General features: G+C 35.9%; 1 protein-coding gene and 1 long non-coding RNA gene across 2 annotated transcripts in view; one reads left to right on the top strand and one right to left on the bottom strand.

The window, feature by feature from the left end:
• Positions 1–23,823, top strand: part of FUT9 (fucosyltransferase 9) — a 161,951-nt gene that overhangs the window by 31,124 nt on the left and 107,004 nt on the right. The window lies entirely within an intron of this gene.
• On the bottom strand, positions 13,053–19,189 carry LOC135321591 (uncharacterized). The gene is made up of 3 exons (XR_010381459.1): positions 19,163–19,189; positions 14,900–14,976; positions 13,053–13,156 (listed from the first exon to the last, which is right to left on the bottom strand). It is a non-coding gene; the product is annotated as an uncharacterized LOC135321591 (long non-coding RNA).

Raw genomic sequence — 23,823 nt, 5'->3', positions numbered from 1 at the left:
AGTGTTCAGATCCTTGATTAGCTCCCCAACAGTATCTTTCAGACTTTTTACTGGGACTCATAAGGAGAACAGAGTACCCTTTATATCATGATCCATACACACACACACCCCCCGAAGAAGCAATCATTTTATGAAAACTATTCTTTTTTTAATTCTTATTTTTTATTGAAGTGTAGTCTGGTCGATTTACAATGTTGGTTTCATGTGATCCAGTTATGCATATACATACATATACATTTTTTCAGATTCTTTTCCATTACAGCTCATTACAAAAACTGAATATAGTTCCCTGTGCTATACAGTAGTTCCTTCAGAAAACTATGTTCTTTATAAGTGCAATGAATTCTGATTTTTTTGTTTCATTCTGTTCAATTTCATTAAAACTGTTGCAGCTCACTGAATTGATTTCAAGACCCACACATGAGTCACAAACCACAGTTTGAAAAACCTTGCTCTATAACTTTGTAAACTTGACTCGGTATAAGGCTTTTTCCCTCAGCCTTAAACTTCCTGTCCAGAGATCTCTGCAGAAATGGCACTTTCTTGCCTTTTTAATTTCTACTCAAATGTCACAGCCTCAGAGAAGCCTACTTTTATCACCCAATCTAAAGAAGACTTTCATCCCAACTCTTATCGACAATGATCTCCTTCACTTATTTGTTGACTTGTCTGTTTTATACCCCTTCCCCATGCGTGAATATACAAGCTCTGAAAGGGAGAAGAGCCTCTTTTCTTCACTGCTGAAGTGAAGAAATCCTGGCAAGTGACTGCTGAATATATTTGCCTTGTCTAACATATATGTACACGTGTTCTAAATTCCCAAGGATTATTTCACAATGAGAAATACCATTCGTGGTCAGCCTGGAAAGCATTACAGCAGCTCACCGTGCTCTCCCTCTCAGGGCATGCCACATAAAACACCAGCTTATTATCAAAATGAGGGGAAATTAGTCTTGTATTCTGACTTGAGTGGCATCAGAAAGAACATCTCTTTAATAATGCTTTACCTCTCCTCGTAACTAGAAAACCTTGTCCCTGAAACAGGGCACTTTCTTCTCTTAAGTGCTTTCAGGGCAAATCCAAACTCTGTTTGGTCTTCACTTTTCACTAAGTGGAGAAGGATCCAAGCTTTACGTGGCCTGAAACTGAGACTACCAGATGACAAATACAGTATGTCCTTCCATTGCCACCCAACAGACAGTAAAATGTGATAGGGAAATAGTAAGAATGGTGGTCTTAACTGATGGTAGTGGAAATATCTCACTTAGGCAGGTTTTCCTAGGATGTATGACCCTCCCAGACCCCTTTCAGGACCTTAGAAGGGACGTGACAGTGAGAAGCCGACTATGTGTGAGCTTCATTCACTTCACACTGTGTCTGCCTCTGCTTCTAGGTGCACAGTTAGTCACAAAATCTTTTTTTCTACAGTAAAATAAAATTGATATGATTTCTGTTTACTGAACTGCAGTCACATCTTCTTTCATCCTGCTTGAGACTAGTAACAGATTACTTAGATGAAAATTGTGGCTGTTTCCCAAATCACTCTTCATACTCTTAAACCCACTTCAATTTTGGTTTAGTCCCTGAGATAGTAAATTACATTCACTAAGTGTGGATTCTGTTGTTGTTAATTCCAGAAAGCAAATGTGTTTCTCACTTATAGGTGGGCAGGACCCTTTCTGCCACCTCCCAGCCCCCGCACCAGTATGAAAGTTGAAAAAGGACTACGATTAAAAAAAAAACACCATAGGTGCTAATGTGGAGACAATGCAAACAGCCCCAAGCCAGACAGACACCAACATTACGAAACAAATCATAAAATCTCTAACAAATCACTGGATGATTTATACAGGGTGTATGAGTTTTCTGTTGCTGCTGTAAAAAAAATACCACAAATTTAGTGGCTTAAAACAAAGACAATTTATTATCATAGTTTATTATAGTTCTCTAGGTCAGAAGTCCAGCCCAGGTCTCAATTAAGGCTTAAGTCAAGGTGACAACAGGGCTGTGTTCCTCTCTGGAGCCTCCATGGGAGAATCTGTTCCCTTGCCTTTTGCATCTTCCAGAGGCTGCCTGCATTCCTTGACGCATGGCTCCGACTTCCTTCCTCCATTGCCAAAATCAGCAGAATTGCATCTCTGACTCTTCTTCTGCATTGATTGATGTCTTCCTCTGACCACAACAATGAAGGTTTCTCCCTTTTTTAGAAACCCATATGAATATGCTGGGCTTGCCGGAAAATCTAAGTTATCACTCCGTCTTGAGGTCTTTAACTTCATTGTATCTGCAGAGCCTCTTGCCAATGAGGTAACATATTCATGGGTTTCAGGGATTAGCATCTAGACATCTTTGTGGGGGTGGGGGTGGCATTGTTTTGCCTACCACAGTGGGTAAGTGGAATCATCAGAGCTTTGGAAAGACAGATCTGGAAGAATGTGGCAGCGTTTTATAACCTTAGAAGTCACCAAGTGGCTGCCATCGTTATTCAAGAAAGAGAAGACGAATACCCCTGTGTAAGTGTCGTTGATTTGAGAAGAAAGATTTGCTACGTAATATATTTTCAAAGGATTAACAAAAAAGGGGTGAGGGATAGGAAGAAGAAAAAAGCTACTCTCAAATTTTAGACTTGAGCAGAGGGGTAAATGGCAATTCCAGGCGTGAAGGTAGGAGCACGAATTGAAGATAATGAATGGTGGGTTTATTTCGTTACATTGACTCAAGGTTACTGTGCTACTGTGCTCCATCCAGGTGAAGAGGTGCATGTTCCCATAGAACTGAAGCTCAGGAAAAAAAAAAGGCACTAGCAATTCTGATTAGCATATACTCACTCATTCAGCAAATATTTCTGAACACCTCCTGAGTCCCTGGTGTGGGAAATAGAAAGGGAAACTGAATAAAGTACATTGGAGCTGATCCAAAGTCTGGTTTTCTGGTGAGTGTGGTGCAGATGCAGTAGAGCCAGATGCTAAAGAGCAGGGACCCTGAAGAGTCCCGGCACCTGAATCCTGATTCTGCTACCTCCTGCTACGGCTCCTTCAGCAAATTACTTAATCTTCCTCTGCTTCAGTTTCCTATTCTCTAAAACAGACATAATAATAGAAGAGTCTTCTTCATAGTTTTGTTGTGAGTTAATAAATGTAAGTTTCCTAGAAAAGTTCCCGACACCTGGTAGCTTTTTAATAACTACTAATTATAGTTATGGAAAAGCAAGGGGGCAATTATGGAAAGGGTATTTTTTGTTTTGTTTTGTTTTGTTTTAAATGATATTCTTGAAGTAGAAGTTTGGTTGGTTTAAGCTGGAAAATAATGGATAAAAGAAGTCAAGGGGGACATATAGTCTCAGAAAATGATCTCTTCATGAGGGTATAGCCGGCTGCCTTGGTGCTATCCCCTGCAATTCCTAGTTCCCAGGATGCTTTTCTGTAGCCTCTTTCTAAGAATTACACAAGCTAGTAACATTCAGTTTCCTGAGATGCCAATCACCAACATACCAAAGCCCATTCTACTCACTGATGAAATTCACATTATGTAAGTCACATAATAAAAACACTTATTTGCGCACTATTTATGTATCTCTAATAAAGGAATTATACTTAATCCTATTATTAAGTCAGTAAACAATTCATTCTTACTTCTCCTGTGTCTCATAAGAGGCCAAGCTGTTTCAAAGTCAGCATCCGAGTGAAGCTGTCACTGGTAGGTCTGAACAGGAGGGGTGATTTTAGTACTTGTCCATTTGTGAAGCCGTGAAAATAAACACAAGATCTACCAGATTGTTGGCCCCAACTTTTTCAAGTTCTCAAAGGAGAAATACAAATTGGAAAACTTTAAAAAACTTAAAAAACATTTTTTTAATTAAAAAGAAATAGTTACACATATCTTTATTATTTCCTTTGGGTTATGAATTATTTGAGCATCTCTCTATTTTCATTGGCAGGAAAGAGAGAACTAGGGACTTGGATTATAGTAAAACCTTGGTGCAAGAGTGAAATTCTCAACATATTGGCATAGGTATCATGTCTAAAACCTTAGGTCTGCTGATTAGTCATCTAACACGATGATGATCGCATCTCACACGGCTACAGTACACATGCTACTTGATCATGTACAGTAATGATGATAAAGAGTTTGAATAGATGAAAACAGCTGCATTTCATTCTTAGTATCAATCTGTTATCGTTTAACAAGTTAGAAAAGTTGTAAGCTGTTTTGCTTGTGTCCACTTCTTTCAATTTTTTGTCTAACATTAGAAAGTGCTAAAGAGCAGTAAAGCAGAGCATTCTGGAAGGCAGAGGAGAGGATAAAGCCCCAACAGACCCTGCATTCTCCACACAACAGTCCCTGAATAATAAACAGAAAGGAAAATAAAAACTAAATTCCTAAAGCACTCGTATTGCTACTTATCTCTTAGACACTCAACATTATCAGAGTAATAATGAGCAAATTTTACAGCACTGATACTATGAACTTACACTTGAAAAGTTCTAAGTTATTCTCTCTCAAACCCCAAAAGCTTGGTTGAAACCTCTTGCTTCCAAATGCTAAATTGGAATTCTTTGCTACCATTTTTTGCTATACAAAATTAATGTAAGCACAGGATGGAAAGTAATATATCCATGGAGGGCTGATGTTGGAGAAAACTGAAATGAGACACCAAAAGAAGCAGCAGCACTCTGGATAAAGCAGGTGTGTCAGGCAGTCTGAGGAAGACTCTGCACAACCTAGCCTCCCTCATATACCATGCTGCCTCTAAGAAAGCCGTAATGAGAGTACATGCTTTAGACTTTAAGGAGAGAAATTATTTAGCAAAGAAAAAAAAGGGGGGGGGGGACAAAAACTACTTCTACAAATATTTATAATCAAACATAAGCAAAAGTATGGGAAATATCTAAAGTAAAGGTTTCACCTTCCCCACCTTCTGCATGTGTTCTTAAGGTGGCCATATATGAGGTCCTCAGATAGTTTTCACCTTTTCAAGGACTAGAACTGACAAAAAAAAAAAAAAGTAGCTTCTTTTGGTTCAGGTTCATAGAAAATAATGTGTTCCTTTGTTCACTGGGATTCTGTTCAAGTTATAGCCAAGAACTTGATGTGCTTATGCTGTAACAGAAAAGACCCCAGGATTTCTTAGAGTTGACTCTACTGCTTACTAACAGCAGGGTCCTGGACAAGGCAGCACCAGAAGGAATGTATAGTCCCTGCTTATTTGCAAACTTTCTGTCTCTTCTCTGAAAGATTGTTTGTCTCTCCAGATACTGGCTCCAGTTCTGCTCTCGTCTCATGTCTGCTATCACCTCCCTCCCTTGCATTTAAAAAAAATTTTATTGAAGTATAGCTGATTTACAATATTGTGTTAGTTTCAGGAGCACAGCAGAGTGATTCAGTTATATATATATATTTTTTTTCAGATTCTTTTCCATTATAAGTTATTAAAAGATATTGAATATAGTTCCCTGTGGTACATAGTAAGTCCTCCTTGTTTATCTATTAATTCCATTCTCCTTATTTATCCCCTTTCTCTCCCCTTTGGTAACCATAAATTTATTGTTTTTATGTCTGTGAGTCTGTTTCTGTTTTGTAAATAAATTCATTTGTAGTATTTTTTTATATTCCACATGTAAGTGACATCATCTAATATCTTTCTCTGTCTGATTCACCTCAGTCAGTATGATAATCTCTAGGTCCATCCATATTACTGCAAATGGCAATGTTTCATTCTTTTTAATGGCTGAGTAATATTGCATTGTATATGTATATCTATACTGCATCTTCTTTACCCATTCATCTGTTGATGGACACTTAGGTCGCTTCTGTGTCTTGGCTATCGTAAATAGTGCTGCTGTCAACACTGGGGTGCATGTATCTTTGCAAATTAGAGTTTTCATCTTTTCTGGTTATATATCCAGGAGTGGGATTGTGGGATCATATGGTAACTTTGTTTTTAGTTTTTTAAAGAACCTCAATACTGTTTTCCGTAGTGGCTACACCATACCTTTACTTTTTTTTTTTTTTTTTTTTTTTGATCCTCCTTCCTTTGTAAGTCCAGGGTCAGTGAAACCCCACCTGTGCACAAGGAAGGAATTGAAATGGGGAAGGGGAGAAGTAGGTGAGATGCCCACAAAAGTAAAAGCACCCAACCCTGTCTGCTTCTCTGTGCCTTTTTTTCACCGAAAGAATCAAGAAAAGGATGAAGAAATTGAAATACTTTCTCACCTAAATGCAAACCAGTAGTCACAATAGCTCAGTCCGGTGAGAAAGATAGAGCAGAACACTTTTTATTTCTTCCTAGTTGGTTCATGTGCTTCACAGAATGTGCGGGGCCAATAAACAGCCAGAGACCTTGACACAGACAGTATTCACGAGGTTGGTGTTTCTTTCAGAGAAAGCCTTTAGACCTAAATGATACAACATAAAACTAAATTTTGAAGTAACTGTTGAAGCTATTTATATACACCAGACAATTTTCTCAAGATTTATTCTTCCTGTCTCTCAGATTCTCACTGGAGCTCCAAAATCAAGTTTTAATTAACACATGGGGATAAGCCTCCAACCTCTCCAAACATTTTTAAAATCTGTAAATTAAAGACATTTAAAAGGAATTTGCATGATCTCATCTGGACTGCTGCTTGATCTTGTTTGGTATTCTTCGGTGTTCTTCTGTTTATATCAGGTCAATGGCGGAGGGGCTGTAACTGATCGCCACATTTCAGCTCTGGAAACGTGAGGCGTTTCGCCTTGGGTTCAGCTCTATTCTGTTATGCTACTCCCATTTGTCAGTAGGTAAAAACTTTTCCTATTCCCCAGAAGGCAGTACCTTCTGTGAATAGTTGCTTTAGACAAGCATTCATTGTTCAGAGGGTTTGATTCCTCACTGAGCAAAAGCTACTGGCATTATAAAGATGCCAGTTTAATTTTTTTTAAGCTTGAATTTTTTAAAGCTAGAAAGGAACCCTCACTGTTGAGGCAGTCATGAAAGAAAACCTCTTTTCACAACCCCTGGAACAAGTGGATGAAGAGAGTAAGAGTAAAAGTGCTAAGACTGGGAACCTGGCTTTTTTCCAAGAAACAGAAAAAGCTGCAGTTAGAAGAAGTAATTGAACACTTTGGAAATCTCTTTGAAGACCTAATGCAGTGGAACTTTTTTAAATGAATAAAAGCTAAATGCATAATAATTCCATGTTAGAAAATGTAAATGAATGTTTGAAGTACTAAGTAATGAATTTATAAATGTTTAATGTAGTGAGCCCAAGCAGTAGCCCCCTTTGGTAAATGTGTGTTTAGCATCAGCAATGTTGTTACTTGGAGGAGACAACTGCAAAACTCGGCAAAGTTTTACCTCTTGTTATTTTGTGTCTTGAATGATTTGTCTGATTCGTGGTGATGATATTTGCTGTAATGATTGTCCTTACTCAGTGGAATTTTGTGCTCTTGCAAACTGAGTTTTGAACCTACCCAAAAAAAGATAAGATAATTAGACTAACTACAAAAATTCTCCACTCTTACATTTTGGGACCAATGACACATTATACAGTCTTACACATGAGGAGATATGTATATACACACACACACATACAGTAGGGGCAGTTGCATTTGTATGGAAAATGTAGAAATAGATTTTAGCTTTCTTAATAGGACACATAATATGTGATTTTAATATCTTACTACATGTATTTTTTTATTAAAAAGGTACAGAAGTCATTGATACTTGAAGAATTCTAATAAAAAACAAATGTGTGTAGAGGATAGTGGAGGTTGAGATCTAAAATGGAAAAAGCCTCAAGAGTGTTTCTCACGCTGAAGGAGAATTATGTTTTCTGCTAAATGTGCTGTAAGATGTTACATATTTAGGAGATGGAATCAGGTGCCGGTGAGCTTCCCTAAATACCCCGATGGTTTCTTTGTGCCAGCTTTCTCTAGGCTCATTTCTCCATTACGATCTGAAGTAACGCCATCAGCAGGAAGTCAGGGAAGAGTGTCAGCCCCCCCACCTGCACATGTGGACACTGCACACGTCATGCCTGCACACGTGCATACCAGCAGGCTGATATCGGTCTTCTTTGGAGCCATGATTCCCCTCTGGACCATGTAGATGCTGCAGGGGAATAACAGCTACCTAGCACACGGGGTCTAACTAAAGAGAAGGAAGAACTTTAATATGGTGGAAGTGACAGAATCATGAATCAGAAAATAATAATCATAATCATAATCATAATAGAATCTTTGGATTGGAAGGGATTTTAAAAATCATCTAAATCAACTGTTCATCTTTACTCTTTCATCACTCTGAGGCCCAGTTCTGGCTCATGTTACCTTGGAAGACCACTAATTTCTAGTCCTTGTTTTGACTTTAGTCTGTGGAATGATTTCCCAGTCTGCTCCACAATACCTCCTCTGAATGGAAAAAATGTAACATCTTTTTTTTCTTTTTTGAAGTGTGAAAATAAAGCAAGGAGACCGATTTTATGAGTCATATCCGATCTCTAAAAACAGTTCCTAAAATGGAGTTGTCAAAATATTCCACAGCATGGCAATGTGGTTGGTGTAGGCTTCTCGAGGTGAATATTGCGAATGGCAACTCAGCACTCATTTTATAGTTTCGTATCTCTGTAATCACATACTGAATACTAAACTTTAGTAACTTCAATAGAAAAAAGAGATACATGGAAACACATTGTGTCTATTGTTTGCATAGAACAATAGCATAATTTCTTTATTAGTAGATCTCATTTTTGTGAAAGCAGAGTCTAACAAAATTTCATCTTGCTCTCACTCAATTATCTATACACAAGGAATGATCCTGATCTGAATTAAAACTCTCATTTAGTGTCAAAATGAACAGATGCAAACTCACTTATTGAGGGCCTTCCCTTGGAAATAAACTCTTTAATTCAGTAACTATCTAATCCCTGAATATTCCACAGAATACGAATACCTAGTTAAATTCATTTCAAGTACCAAAGAATATTCCAGCAATAACATTTGCATGTTAATTTAAATTTAATTGCACAGCATAAAATACTTAGAACCATTAAATACACAAAGGTTATTTTGAATTGTTAAGTGCTTCTAACATCATTAACGTATTAATACATCTAAAATAGTTAAATATTTAAGGAAGCCCTTATCATTTTATTTTGATTAAAGGTTATTTGGAACTTGCAGTACATTCAGCATTTACAGAGAACTAGCTGGACACCTAAATCACAGAATTCAATTAATAAGAAAGACCTTTTATAACATTGAAACGGGGAGTTTAAAGAAAGTAGATGTGTTGTCATTTTGTTTTATTTTGCTTTGCTTTGGCAAAAGTGCTATAGCCACAAACATAGGGGTGTGAGTACAAATTACAATATATTTTATATTTAATGATCATTAAACTTGAAATTCACTAGTAATCCCACGGAATTTTATCATGGAGTTACAGGAATAGGGGGGTGTATGGTTTTCTCTCTTGTTTTATAATTTACCTACTACGGTACATGAATGTCAATCTACTTTATAATGGTGACATTGAAGCAGATTCTACAACAGATTTTAGGACAAGCATACCTCATTTTATTCTGCTTTGCTTTTTTGTGCTTCACAGATAATGACTTTTAGCACACTGAAGGTTTGTGGCAATTCTTAGTCCAGCAAGTTTATTGGGACCATTTTTCCAACAGCATTTGCTCACTTTGTGTCTGCCACGTTTTGGTAATTCTAGCAGTATTTCAAACTATTTCATTCTTATTTTATTACGGTGCTCTGTGATCAGTGATCTTTGATGTTACTATTGCACAAAGATTACAACTTGCTGAAGGCTCAGATAATGATTAGCATTTTTTAGTAATAAAGTATTTTTTAACTAATGTATGTACATTTTTTTTTAGATATAATACTGTTGCTCACTTAATAGACTACAGTGTAGTATAAACATAACTTTTATATGCACTGGGAAACCAGAAATTTTGCATGCCCTGCTTTATTGTGACATTGGCTTTATTACAGTAGTCTCGAACCAAACACACAGTATCTCCGAGGTCTTCCTGTGGATCATTCTAGTATATAACCACATTTCCTGTTAAGAATGAATTCATCACCAGTTGTTCTTTAAATGTCTCCTGACCCTTTGTAAGCTCCATTCTCTCTGGAGATGGGTAAATTCTAATAATCATACCATATATTATTATCTTGGAAATCATTAAACCTTTCTTTAGATATTTTTAGCACTCCTAGTTTCTCATGGATCTAATTTTACCACCTTGTCAATGTTGGTATTGCTACTCATTTTATACCGATCTTCACCAGAGAAGAATCTGCTGCTTATCTGCTTAGAATCACCACTTCTAATCATCTTAGAATTAGGCAAACTCTCATGGAATTTTTGGATGCTTTTTTCATATTCTCTTTTTTTTCCTCATTTTACTTTGTGAAACTGACTTGCAGTATGATTCTGAGATCTTTTATGCTCATGCCATGTGGTTGCCTACCTACGCCTTGTGTTTCTGTTTCTCATTGTAACGGTGTCTAACTACTCTGACATGGTTACTATTATTTATCTGTAATCCTCTCCTCTCAGAAGCTGATGATCTAATTACATTTAATCATCAGCAAACTTAGAAAGCACTTAGCCTCCTCTATTTTTTAAGAAGCACTCTCTCAGAATATTTCTTTCCAGGAAACTAAAAAGAAGTGAACCAATGTAACTATGGAGTTACAGAAACCAGAAGCACAGTGGATTATCTAGTAGGCAGAGAGATTGTTGTCTTACTTGGTCTATACTCTGGATGTCAAGTTGATTTTAATCATTCCCATGGAATAACTGAATTAATTTAATAATTTAATTTGTAACTGGGTCACAGTTCTAACAGTGTTATGATGGTGTTCAAAGTGCTTTCAGTTAAATTATTTCTTAGCACTAGAAAGGAAGGAGTTAAAGCAGCTGACCTATGATCCATTCATACCCATGGTAAAGCAGCAGAAAGAAGGATGTTGTAGGGAGGGGCCAGAAGCAGGTGATTCAGTATAATATCCTTGGAAAACTGCTGAAAACCAGACCTCCTGGTTAACAAACTAGTGCTATTTGCAGGGAGAGGAGACCTTATCTATGGAATGCTATTAGCAAGATATTCCTGATTTAGGATTGCTTATTGTAAATAAACTCAGAATCTGTGGATTTATGGAGCATGAGAAAGTTTGGAAGTTTGTTGACTATCTGGAGTGTCAAATTTAGATATTTCATATCCCGAATGCCCTACTGCTGTGTTAGACAAGTAAAAGCAAAGAAGCATTCCAGGGTTGCAGATGGACAATGTTATGGCTACAGTGGGTATCCAAAGTCAGGAGCCATCTATTTCACCTTTGGAGAGAGAATTTAGGCAAGGATCCTGCAGATGCCATCAATACTCTGCAAAAGGCAGATGCATCAAAGTACCTCAGCCAGTTTCATCAAGAGTAGGATATAAAGGAGTGGTAGAGTGTGTGCTTAGCATGCATGGGGTCCTGGGTTCAACCATCAGTACCTCCATTAAAAAAAATTAAATAAATAAACCTAATTAGCTCCCTACCAAAAAAAATTTTTTTTAATTTTTTAAAAAAGAATAGTATATTAAAAAGGTGAATGTTCATTCAGGCTGATAAGTAACTCATGGGGAAAATTTATATAATTAAAGCAAAAAATTAAGTGATTCTATTATTTAAATTCACGGGAAAAGACTCACAATGAGACGTTGGGATGACTTGAATTTCTGAACCAACAAACTCTTGGTTACAGTTTCAGGGTTGCCACATATTTAGATCCATTTAGAACTTATAATGGCACAACTGCTGCCAAAGTGCATAGGAGAGTTGGGGTTTGAGATCCAGAAATACCAGCATTGAAGAGGAACGGTTGTCCCATATTTTTGTTAGCTCAAGCCAACCCCTGGTGGAGAAGTTGCTTGTCCATACCAGCTGTCTATGATAGGAAACTCATTCTGCACCTCACTCTTAATGTGATTATCATGGCATTTGACCTATAATCTCATGACTCTCTGGGAAACAAGTTATCTATGAGCTGGCTCTTTCAACAGGGCATGTCTGATGAGGATGAGTGCTGAGTGGAGGTCACAGGGAGCATAGGACAGGATCAAGTCGAAAGTGATACTGAGGGTTGATCATACCACATAGGTACTGTACAAATAGGACGTGACTGATGTATCAGTGAATGGTAAGGGCGGCAATGAAAAAGTGAGGGCAGATGGCATCAATAGAATAAGGGGCTTTTAGCAGTCATCTTGTTCTCTGTGGTAGAAGTTGGCAGTGGCCTCAACTTTTACATAATCTTTCTTTGGCTCCCAACGTACCCACTCACCTACATTCCAAAAAAAATACATATGTAAAAGTAGTTCTAACATACAGTTGTTCCTCCTTATCTGCAGGGAATTGGGGCCAGAACCCCTGGCAGATACAAAAATTCGTGAATGCTCGCCATATCCCCGGGTTCTGCATCTGTGGAGTTTGGTTGATGGTTGGTTGAATCCAAGGATGCAGAATCTGTGGATGTAGAGGATGGATTGTATAAAAATGTCTGGGTCTTAGACCAATTTGATTTATTTTCTGTGATGCTCTTGACTTGTTTGAGACCAAAGTTCTACCAAAACCATTCTTCATCTTTAGCTTTCACCTCCGCTTATGTATGCACACAGGCGCACATGCACACACACACACACACGCACACACACACACACACACACACACCCCACTCCACCCACTCCAACTTCAGTCTCCATTAGATATTTTTAAAGCTGAATGGTTAGGAAATCCCACTAATGAGAAATCTACTGTACCAGCCAAAGCAATGAGGAAGATGACCATATATTCATGATGAGAGTTGGTATAGAACAGTACTTCTCAAAATATGTTCTTAGAACAGCTACATCACAACCCTCTAGACATCAGAATCTTCTAGACTGTAAAAATGTAGATTCTTTGGCCGTCACCCCAAGTTTGGAGTAGGGATCAAGAAATCTATATTTTTAGCGAGTGTTCCGTGTGCCTTCTAAGAATACTGGTTAGTAGAAAGAATGCTGAATTAGATATTTCTGGAATCGTTGTAAGTTTCACATGAAGGTTCTTCTTCTCTATCTGAGTAGCCTTGGGCACGTTGTAAAAAATTTCTGGACTTTAGTTTCCTCATCTATAAAATAGAACAATTAAATTGGATGGTCATGGAGGCTAGTGCAGGCCTTAGTAGTACAATTCATTGTCAGGTTGTTGAGTTTAACAAAGTTTTAAAAAGAACAGTCTAAACTATCTAAATCTCTTAGAAGATTTGCCCTGCAATTTCGCTGTTTCTAGTGTGCTCTGGGAAGCCTCTGTAGACACAAGAGCAGTAGCACTTAGGGAAGAAAAAAAATATGCTTAGTAAGGGGAATACCAATGGTTACAAATTCCTGGCAACTTGCTCAGTTTTCTAAGGAATTGGCAATGCAGCTACTCCATCTAATACAATGGGTGTGATCAATATGGTAATGTGCCAAATATTGTTGTGTCCCTTTGAGCTGCAAGTCCATGAACTTTCTGAGGAATTTATATGCAGTTTAATAAAGTTTGAGTTTTTAAAAAACATTAGCATTTGTTTTGCTTTCTGTAACATTTCTCCTAGAGAGGTTACGTACATAAAAAGCCACAAAACTGCTATAGGTCTATTATTTTGTTTAAATTTTAGTTATAAGCCATATGCATAAAATACTTTTTGGGGAGTTTGGGCCTATGTGTCATAAATTACAAAATTGACAGGAAATCTTCAGTAAGAAGACTTAACAATTATGAGCTGCAAGATAACAGAAAGAAATAGATTATTGTCACAAGATAATGGTCACTGTGAGATAAATGTCAAAGCAAAGTCATGGCAAAGCCTGGCCATTTATCAAAAGTTAACATTTAAGAAAAGTAGGATACATTTATCAAGCAACTGATCTAGCCCAAAAGTTTTATTTCTCTTGTCCTAGCTGATCTATGATTTAGATGCTGTCATTTTACCCAACAGATGTTTGTGCAGCTCAATGGCTTGAGTCACTGCTGCGTTGTTTAGTTATATACAGAAAACCTTGTTTTTTTTGAGTGATGATTTTGTTCAGTCTAAAAAATATCTTGCAGTAAGAAAATAATTAAGAAAGTCAATTGATTTGGCTTACTTTTAGTTTCTTTTTTCTTTGTACTTAGAATTTTTATATGCCTTCATTTCCTAAGTGTGATTTAGTAAGGTTCACATTAAAATGCATATTCAATAGATCAGTAGGCTAGAAATTCAAATAAAAAACTAGAACTAAGGTGAATTATACTCAAAATTATTTTAGTATTGGTGAAGTGATTCTAACAGGCATATTGATTGCTTCTTCGCCGCTTACTCCCTGACACGTGTGGCCCATTGAACCACAGGTCTAATATTGTCATTTGACACTGACAGCTCTCTCGTCAAATGTGGTGATTTGTACCCCATGACCACTCTCAAATTACTGTTAAAAGGGGCCACCATTCTGCAAATGTAACATGTTCTTCTCTGTTCCAACCCTGATGATGAATTTGGAATCCATTTAACTTGTTAAAACAATGGGACCAGCATATGCAAACTGCCTCAAGGGGAGAGCAAGCCCCTGGAATTCAGTGAGCTGAGAAAGTATGGGGAAATCACTGTATAACGGACAGAAGTATAAATATGTATACTTCACTCCTAGAATCACTTGAAAATGGCATTACTTGGAGTATGGACTTGCTAAAGGTTTTCCTCGTTCTATTCCATGAATATTCAGGGAGCTGAGTATAATGCACCCCTTCCAGAATTCTGGCTGACTCCTGAGTCGTACACAGTCCTGCTCTTTCAGCTGTGAGAGATGCTGCACCAAATTAGTGAATATCATGAGTCATAAAATATGCTTACCTGAAAGCTTTTAATTCCTTTCTTCCTTCATTGTTTTCTTCATTCATTCATGTGTTCAGCCAAAACTTACTTAACAGCTGCCACGTGTGGGGTATTGTATTTTGTTAAGAGAAAAAAAAAATACAGATGAATAAGACACAATCTTAGCCCAATGGATATACATGTGTATATATGTATACATTCATTAGATCCATATACATGTGTATATGTATATATGTACATATGTATATACACACACACAAATACACAAATACACACACAAACAACACATACACACAGATGTGTGTGTATATATATATATATATTTTTTTTTTTTTTTTTTTTTTTTTTTTTTAAGGTGAGGACAAGTAGTTTGGTATGACTAGGAGCATATATTTGGGGTAAGGTTGAGGAGCAAGTGGGAAATGTCTGGAAACATAAGACAACTTTAGAAAAGAAAAGGATTTTGCTGAGGATTCTGAATTTTATCCTGTAGAGAACAAAAAGTCATGGAGAGATTTTAAACATAACAATGATGGAATCATGCCTGACTGTATTAAAAGCATCATGGAGGCAATAAAACATTGGAGATGGTATGCTTTAAGAGTTAGTGGTTGCTTGAAAAAAAAGAAGGACAGTAAAGGTGATGAGAAGGACATTGCCTGAGGATATATAAGAGACAGAACTGACTGGCCTTGGTAAATTATTTAGTGATATAAGAGGAAAGAGTGAATCAGGGATGACTGTGGTGTGTTTAGCTAGGAAGAGTAGGATTGTGGTTCAAAAAAGAAAAGAAAAGAAAAGAAAAAAATAAAACCCCAAACAACAAAGTTTGAAGTGAGATGAGACCATAAAACTGTTTTCACCACTTTTTATGTACCCATGTGACCTTGGGCAATTGCTCAAACTCTTTGTGCCTAAATTTTCTTACTTGTAAACTGGAATAATAACTGTTTCTACCTCGTAAGATTGTGAGAGGATTGACAAATTATTATATGCAGTGTTCTTTAACATGTGCCTGGAATATAGTAAGTGTTGAATAAAATGTTTCTTGTTGTTATTGTTATATCACTATTATTATTATAAAATATCATTAGTATCTAGTATCACCATGATGCCATTACCCCAAATAAAGAATGATCAACAAGGAAGATGATTTTGAGGAACTGAAAACAAATCTCATTTTGGACTGATTAAACATTTTTGCTGAACATCTAGGTAGAAGTGACAAGTACATAGTTAGGAATGCAGTTCTAGAAAGAGGTGAGAGCTAATATGTAACTCTGGGAGTCAGTCATGTAAGGATCACATTGGAGACTGTGAAACAGTTTGGATTGCTCAAGAGGAAAGTACAAAAAAAAAAAAAAAAAAAAGAAGGGGTAGTAATGAGAAACAAATTAACCCTCATGGAAATCATAATATTTAAACAGTGGGCGGAAGATGAGCCATCCCAGTTGCCTGAAGCTCACTGAGAGGTGTAGCGGAAGAATGTAGAAACGAGTGGGATGACCAAAGAGACAGAACTCCGTAATGAAGAAGATGAAGAAAACTGCGTTAAGTTCTAAAAGTATGGTGTGGCTTAAGAGTGCTCGTTGGAATTCAACAAATGATTATTATGAATTAAATAATTAACTAACTTGATTATTGGGAAATCATTGGTGACATAGCAAGCTATTTTCATCCTGTTCCTATAACATTGATTAGCATGTGAATATACTGAAAATAAATACGAGACTGAAAAAAGTAGTTTAAGCAATGTTAGGCAGGATGCAGCTCAGATTTCAGAGGACTAAGTTATTGATGGAGGAATGAGGAAAGGCATGTTTTGGGAAAAATGTCATTGTAGATGTATTTTTCTATTGAAATGAATTAGAGTCCGTCTCAGTTTGTTCACCATACTGATACGTGCACCATTGAAAGAGCAGATGAGCGTGCAAAGTCTGTCATGGGCTAAGGAAAGAAAGGACTTGTAGATGGAGAACCTAAGAAAATAAACTGGAAAAAAAAAAAAGAAATAGAGTTTTTGAGTCAAATAAACTGTGTGAATACAATCTAGTCTAAATCCAAAGATTTCCTTACATGTAATATCCAATTTGAAATTATAGTGGAAAAAATGACTTTATTTACAGGAACAAATGTGAAATATTACTAAGAATCCCCTTAACAAGAAATGACTGAGACCTACAATATTTTGCTTGGGTTAATGGGATGAGTAAACAAATTATTGAATGGGCAGATTGAAAAAAAAATTACTTCCAGATTTGTTTATATATTTAACTTAATTTCAACCAAAATCCCAATAGGAAATCTCTTTAGGAAATTTAAAAATGAATCCTAAAATTCACATAAACAAACAACTTTTGGTAAGGTAATTTGGCATAAGATGAGTAAATAGCTAAACAGAACAAATTATTAAAGCACGTTTTAAAAAACAAAATAATAGAAAAATAAGTTAAAGAAAAATAAAAAATCTCAGTGGGCATAGTTCATGAATGAATTATAAAGTATTCATTAATTTACAAACAATGACTAATGAAATACAGAATATTTAAATAATATTTAAATAATATTTCATTATTAATAATGAAAGATATGCAAGTAAAAAGCACAGTGAGAAACAGCATTTTACTTTTTTGATCAGCTGTTAAATCAGGAGCACTATCCAAGTTGACAAAAATAATAAGCTTTAAATGTTTATATTCTTTGTCCTAGTAATTATATTTTTATGATGTTATTTAAAAATTGAAATATAAAAAAGACTTTTATTTAAATATACTTATTAAAACATTAGTTATAGCAGTAAAATATTGTAAGCAACCTAAATATCCTACAAAAACAAGAAATATGGCAATCCATATTCTATAACATTATGCAGACATTAAAATTATAATTACAGAGAAATCATTTTTATAAATGAGTAAAAAGCTAGGTGCAGAAATATACATGCAATTTGATTTAAACCAGAATATTTGTAACATATCCTAGATATTCTTCAACCATTTTTCTCTTGGGACCTGAATTATACATTGCTTTGCTAAGAATACTGTAATCTGAATAGAAAAATTGAAGTGCATATAATTAAAGTATTTTCACTCATCTGCACACTTAAATTCAGTGCATATATTTAATATTACTGCCCAGACAAAAATAAATATGAGCACTTTCTAAAATTAATTGACCAAAAAAGATATTAAAACAATGTTGGTTGACTAAAGTAGCTAATGTACATAGCAAAAAATTCTTTGAAATCTAATCTTGCATTTTACCAATCAGTTAAAATAAGAAATTTGAAAGTTTTCCAGAATCAGAGCCAGTGGTCAAATTCTGGCCACTGATGTGCCTACAGCTGAAACTGACTACAGGTTAGGGACTGTTCTGGAGGGGTGGGGGCTAGAACAGCATCCTTAAGTAAACATGTATGTGGACCTATCTCTGAGTGCAAATGACTACAGACACAGATGAGTTTTTCTACTTGTTTGGCAAGAGATAACATGTTCTTGGAGGTGGGTATTACAGGGAGAATGACAATGAAAAACATAATGTGAACTAAAGAACTTCAAACAATTTTCATACATTTGCCCAAATATCATGGTCGTTAGTTTTCTGCCACTTTTCTTCACCCAAGTAAGCCATCACAAAGAAAATAATTCTAGAAGTAAAAAATGGTTTTGTGTATGGCAAATCAACTATGTCGAAAATAATTTTAATCGTCATTTCAGTGAAGAATATAAAGAACACTGAGCTGCAATTCTGGACACGTGGAAGCTATGCAAGTTTAACCATGACTACATAAACAAACTTGAGCAAGACTCACAGTTGTTCTAAATTTCAGTTTCCTAAACTGTAAAATAAGGGATTTATTTTCAAATTATCAGTAAGATCCCTTCTATTCTTAAATTTCTATGACCTTAATTCCAGTAACAACCACTCCACAATGACAGCAGTGTCAGTTAATTTCATTTATGATTACTATTTCCTAAGAGTGGTACCAAGTAGTGTCTATGTATTATTCTATGTAACCATTGTAATGACTTTTATAAAATAGGTTCTATTATTAGCTCTATTTTTTAATGAGAAAATTGGAGTTTAAAGAGGTTAATTAACTTGCCCAAGGTCACATAGCTGCAATTGGCAGAGTAAAGATTCAGACCCAACGGACAGCAAATCCCAGACTTAGAACTGTTACACTGTACTTCCTCTCTATCTATGCCAATATCTCATTTCTAAGCAACCAGAGTATATTAACAACTTGTTGCAAACATGTAAGATGTTCATTAAACTCACTTGGCAGTGTAGGAAGTTGTGTCCTACTCCTGTATTCTCTGCAGCATCTAGTAGATTGTTTTACAGATACATCTCTGTTGAATTTTTCTCTCCTTGTGCCCAATAGGATGCGGGCTTTGAAACAATAATGAGAAAGATCATGTTGAAAATCAGTCATCCATAGTGCTTTATATTTTCAACTTGCTATAAGTTTGACATATACAACAGTGTTGTATTAACAATGTTATTTTTATAGTATCTTTGTCTGCTACAATTTTTCATAAAAGGACTGTATTTTTCCATCAGAATAATGACGTTTGCTAGTTAATTTACTAGCAAAAGACAAGATTTTCTGAAGCTACCATTTTGTACTATATTTTAATTAAAATATTTAGCTGTAAGAAATGCACAAATGTAGCTAAAGTTTATGCTTACTTTGAATAGTAGACTCTGAATAAAATTGGGTAATGGATGCTTTTAGTATTTGGAGCAGGTCATCATTACACACCACATACAAAGCCTTGTGTGACAGGCACATGGAGGCCAGACCTGTGCAGCCAATGGAATTACGAAGAGAAATCAGATAATTTTCTGAGCCTTGGGATTCTTTCAGTCTAGTTGGACAGACACTCATGAACAGCCAATCAGAAAAGAGGCCACCTGCTATGACTTGTAACATAAGCACAGGAAACAGCACATAATTTCTACCTGGACGTGACTGGGGATGGAACTCAAGAGATGTTTCACAGAAGATGAGATTTGAGTTGCTCCTTGAAGAGGCCTTGAAAAGAGGAAGGATGGTGTTATTGATAAACATGTAGGTCAAGTGAAGACCTAAAGGTCTATGAGTGTGTGGTATTGAATAAAGAACAGGAAACATAGGTCTGAATATCAAGAGTGAGATAGAGTGAGAGCACTGGGTTGAGCATCTTCAATATCTGGCAATTCATTAAAACCTTTGCCCAGCACAGGGAGCCTGGAAGAACTGGGGTTGGAAAGGACAAGGGTGACCACAAACATTAAAGGTGGGATGCTGAGGAAAAAGTGCCAAGGAGAGGTCAGATTGTGCTTTCTCAAACCAATTTCCCTTTTCTATTGGTTCTGTCTCCAGTGCAACTTCTTCAGCTGTGCAACCTGGAACAGCCCTCATATGATACTGGCATGACTTTTGTCACCTATGGAGTGAGGGAATGGGACTAATTCATTAATTCCCAGCCTGAGTCTTCAAATCTAGTGACACAGAGTTTTTCATAAATTAAAACCCCACGTGATTTTCAGTATTAGAGAATAACAGTATAAATTGCAGCTTCTCTACTTGTTTTAAATCCTTCAAAATCTAGGGTCTGCAATTAAAATAATGAAAGAATTGTTACTGGTGAAAACTTGGCAAACCCATTAGCCCAGATGGTTACGAGCCCAGATGGTTACAGCTCCGAAAACTTATTATTCTATTATCTCAGTGAATATTTGCACTAGTTGGTTTTTCACGTACAATTTATACTGCACCACACAATATTCACACTGTCCCCAGCCCTGAGATTGTAGCCTGCCTGGCAGCTGCACGTGGCCCATTAGCACGACAGTTTACATAAAACACAATGGTATCTGTTTTCTTTGGCTTGTTAAAATATGAAACACAGCATTTAAAATCAGAGACATTTCTTAGGAAGGCAAATGGCATCATGGAAGAAAGAGTAAGTTGGGAACATGAATTTCCTAAAGAAGCCTAGTTTATTAATATCTAGTTAGAAGTCAGATTTTCATTTAATTATAAGATTCTGGGAAGAAACTAAAATTAGCCTTCTGGCATGTCACTTTCCTTCTTTGTAAAAAGAATAGCATCGTATAATTGCTCTTACCTAGTACATCATGAATATTTCCTAAAGAACATCTTGGAAAGAGTCTCTTTGTTCTTTCGAACACTGGAGGTCAAAACCAAGGTCATTTAAAAATAACGTAGTCACTGACATAACCATATTTTTTAGAAGAATTATTTTCACCACTAAAAATATGCTCTTGTAATAAAATCAATTATTATAACTACAGTAAAGAGCCAACAGATTAATTAGATTTTAGTTTTAGTGCACTGATTATATATATTTTATATATAATGTAAATAGGTTTTAGTTTTTAGACACTTCATATGTATATATATATTTTTTCTACCTTATAAAGAAGGCTCAGCTACTATCAGAAAGCTACGATGTCACATAAATCAGAAGCACGACAAAAAGTTGGTTGTTTTGAGAGCCTCGTTTGAAACTAATGGTGGTGAAAATTTTAAACAGTGGGGGCACAAAGGAGGTTTCATATTCTTTTTGGATACACCAGAGATATAATACACAAAGTTATTGACTGGGATTTGATGCCAAGAAAGCTTGAGAGACCTTGAAATTCCCAAATTTTCATTTTTTACCATTTCATATTTAGTTTCTGGAGGAAAATGATAGAATTCCTCTGCTCCAGGAATCAATTCACTTTTCTGACCAAAAAAAAGTTTACTAGTTTTCTTTCTTGCAGAAGCTGGTTTGGCAAATGTAAAAACTCAAGTCACATATAATTTTCACTTCTTAACTTTTAGTAATTCATTCATTTCATTATATTTTGAAAGGAGAATTAATGGATCAAATATTTTCCAGACTAGGATATTCTTGTAACATGAACGTGTAAGTGAATCTAATGGAAATTAAAACACATTTTAAACCTTTAGACTTTTCAAACTGCCAATCTTATTCAGCCTGCAGCTTCATCAGTTGAATATTAATATCAGTTAACTGCTTCCCTGAATTTCATTTTAACTTAAGTCCACTGACTGATTTAACACTAGTTTGAACTACAGATAAAAGATCCTGATTTTAAGTCCCATAGGATTCTAAAGTTTAATATGCACATTGAGTTAACTAAGGGAATGACATTTCTTTTCTCCTTTTACGTGTTTTGCAGTAGGTGTTAACAAATATTTATAGCCCCAAATAGCCTGTTGTTAGAACGGCCTTTGTTCATCTACTTCTTAAAACATACCAAAAAAGGATACTTTCACAAGCTATGCTATTCACACTGTGTCACTGGCCTATTATTTACTATAAATAATGAAATGACTGGGTGAGTGGTCTGAACTGAGCTGTGACTCAGGGCAGTCAGTTTCTAGATGGATAATAATTCCATGGGATTCAGAAATAGCCCAGATTTTTCACTACCTCTCATTAGGCGCAGAGACTAAATAAAGAATGCTTGCATTTTCTACACCAAATGGTATTTTTTTAGTTGATGTTGAAATTTCAGGAAACATAAGAAAACTCATTTTGGGGGGAGGGTCCAAAGGAGGAAAAGTTGATACGGATTATTGAAATACCTTTATAAAATGGCAAGGATGGCAGGTTCACGTAGTAAACAATTTTACTAGTCATTTGGAAATAGCCTGAGGGCTTTCAAGTAGCTGCTGAATTAATGTACCCTCATCTGTGAGTATAAATGCCAGTCTTTCTTCATCCAAGGAGGTAAATATGGACATCATTTTTTGAGTTAGCCTAAAATTTGTTTTTTAGTTAGGCCCACTAGAAGGATGGATTTAGCATTTCACTGTATTAGCTAGAACTGGCAAAGGGACCCAGTTTTTTTCATTCAAAGAGGGAGCTGCTGAGATGGACGTGTATTTGTCATTGTCTTCCTAAGAATAAAAAAATGACGTTACTGACAATGTAGTATATCGTTTGATATATAGAAACATAAATATTTAATTCCCAATAAAATCGCAGTTTAGAATGGGCATGTTACAACATTGTTTAGTGTTAGTGTTGTTATTACTTCCTCCGGGGCAGTGGAAGTACTTCTAATGGTAGCTATTTAGTTTTCAGATCTGCCACGTGAAGTGCTCAGGAGCAAATATCGCGGATGCTGCTTCGCAAACTGGGACATTTTTGGCCGGTTTATATTCACGGAAACACAGAGACAGCAATAAGGGAACCCTGATTATTAGCTCATGAAAGCTCTCTTCATTCTTTCTTTTAGTAATTTGTAAAATTTTGATCCAAGCAATAGGCTCACATAATTCAAAACCATTAAACTGTACAAAAAGTCTAATTAAAAAATAACCCTGCTGTCCCTCCTCAGGCTTCGTCTTCCCCCAGGTTGTCACCCCAGAGACACAATACTGACAAATACATAATACCAGACATAGGTCTGATGTAATTTTCGTACGTTGCTATGAATTAATTAAAGTTTATGTTTATTTTTGACTTTGTGTTATGGTAAATGAGATCATGATACAATCCGCCCACACAAGCGCGCGAAGTCCCTTTTACCCAACTGCTCAAACTGCTCATATTACAACCTTTAATCTGTAAGTCAGTTTTTATATTTTTATGATTATGTTCTCATTCCTGATCTAATTATCTACTATCCTTTCTTGTACGATTCTTATTACTCCTGGAGTTGATAATTTCTTTTTTTATTTACATGCATGGTTTTTATGTAATTAAACCTAACTTTTCCAGTTTATCAAACCTTTCAAAACCCTTTAATATAATTTTTAAACTGATAAAATTATAAATTTTAAATATGAAACTTAAAAATTATCACATAATCTATCAGCTTCTTTTTTTCCCCCCTTGCAAAATTTCTTCCTGGAACACTCTACCTTTTCTTTTTCCTCATACTCACCTATTCAGTTGATTGTAGAATTC

This window comes from Camelus dromedarius, chromosome 6 (assembly GCF_036321535.1).
Source record: "Camelus dromedarius isolate mCamDro1 chromosome 6, mCamDro1.pat, whole genome shotgun sequence".
NCBI lineage: Eukaryota > Metazoa > Chordata > Mammalia > Artiodactyla > Camelidae > Camelus > Camelus dromedarius.
This window is presented reverse-complemented; position numbering and strand designations above follow the sequence as displayed.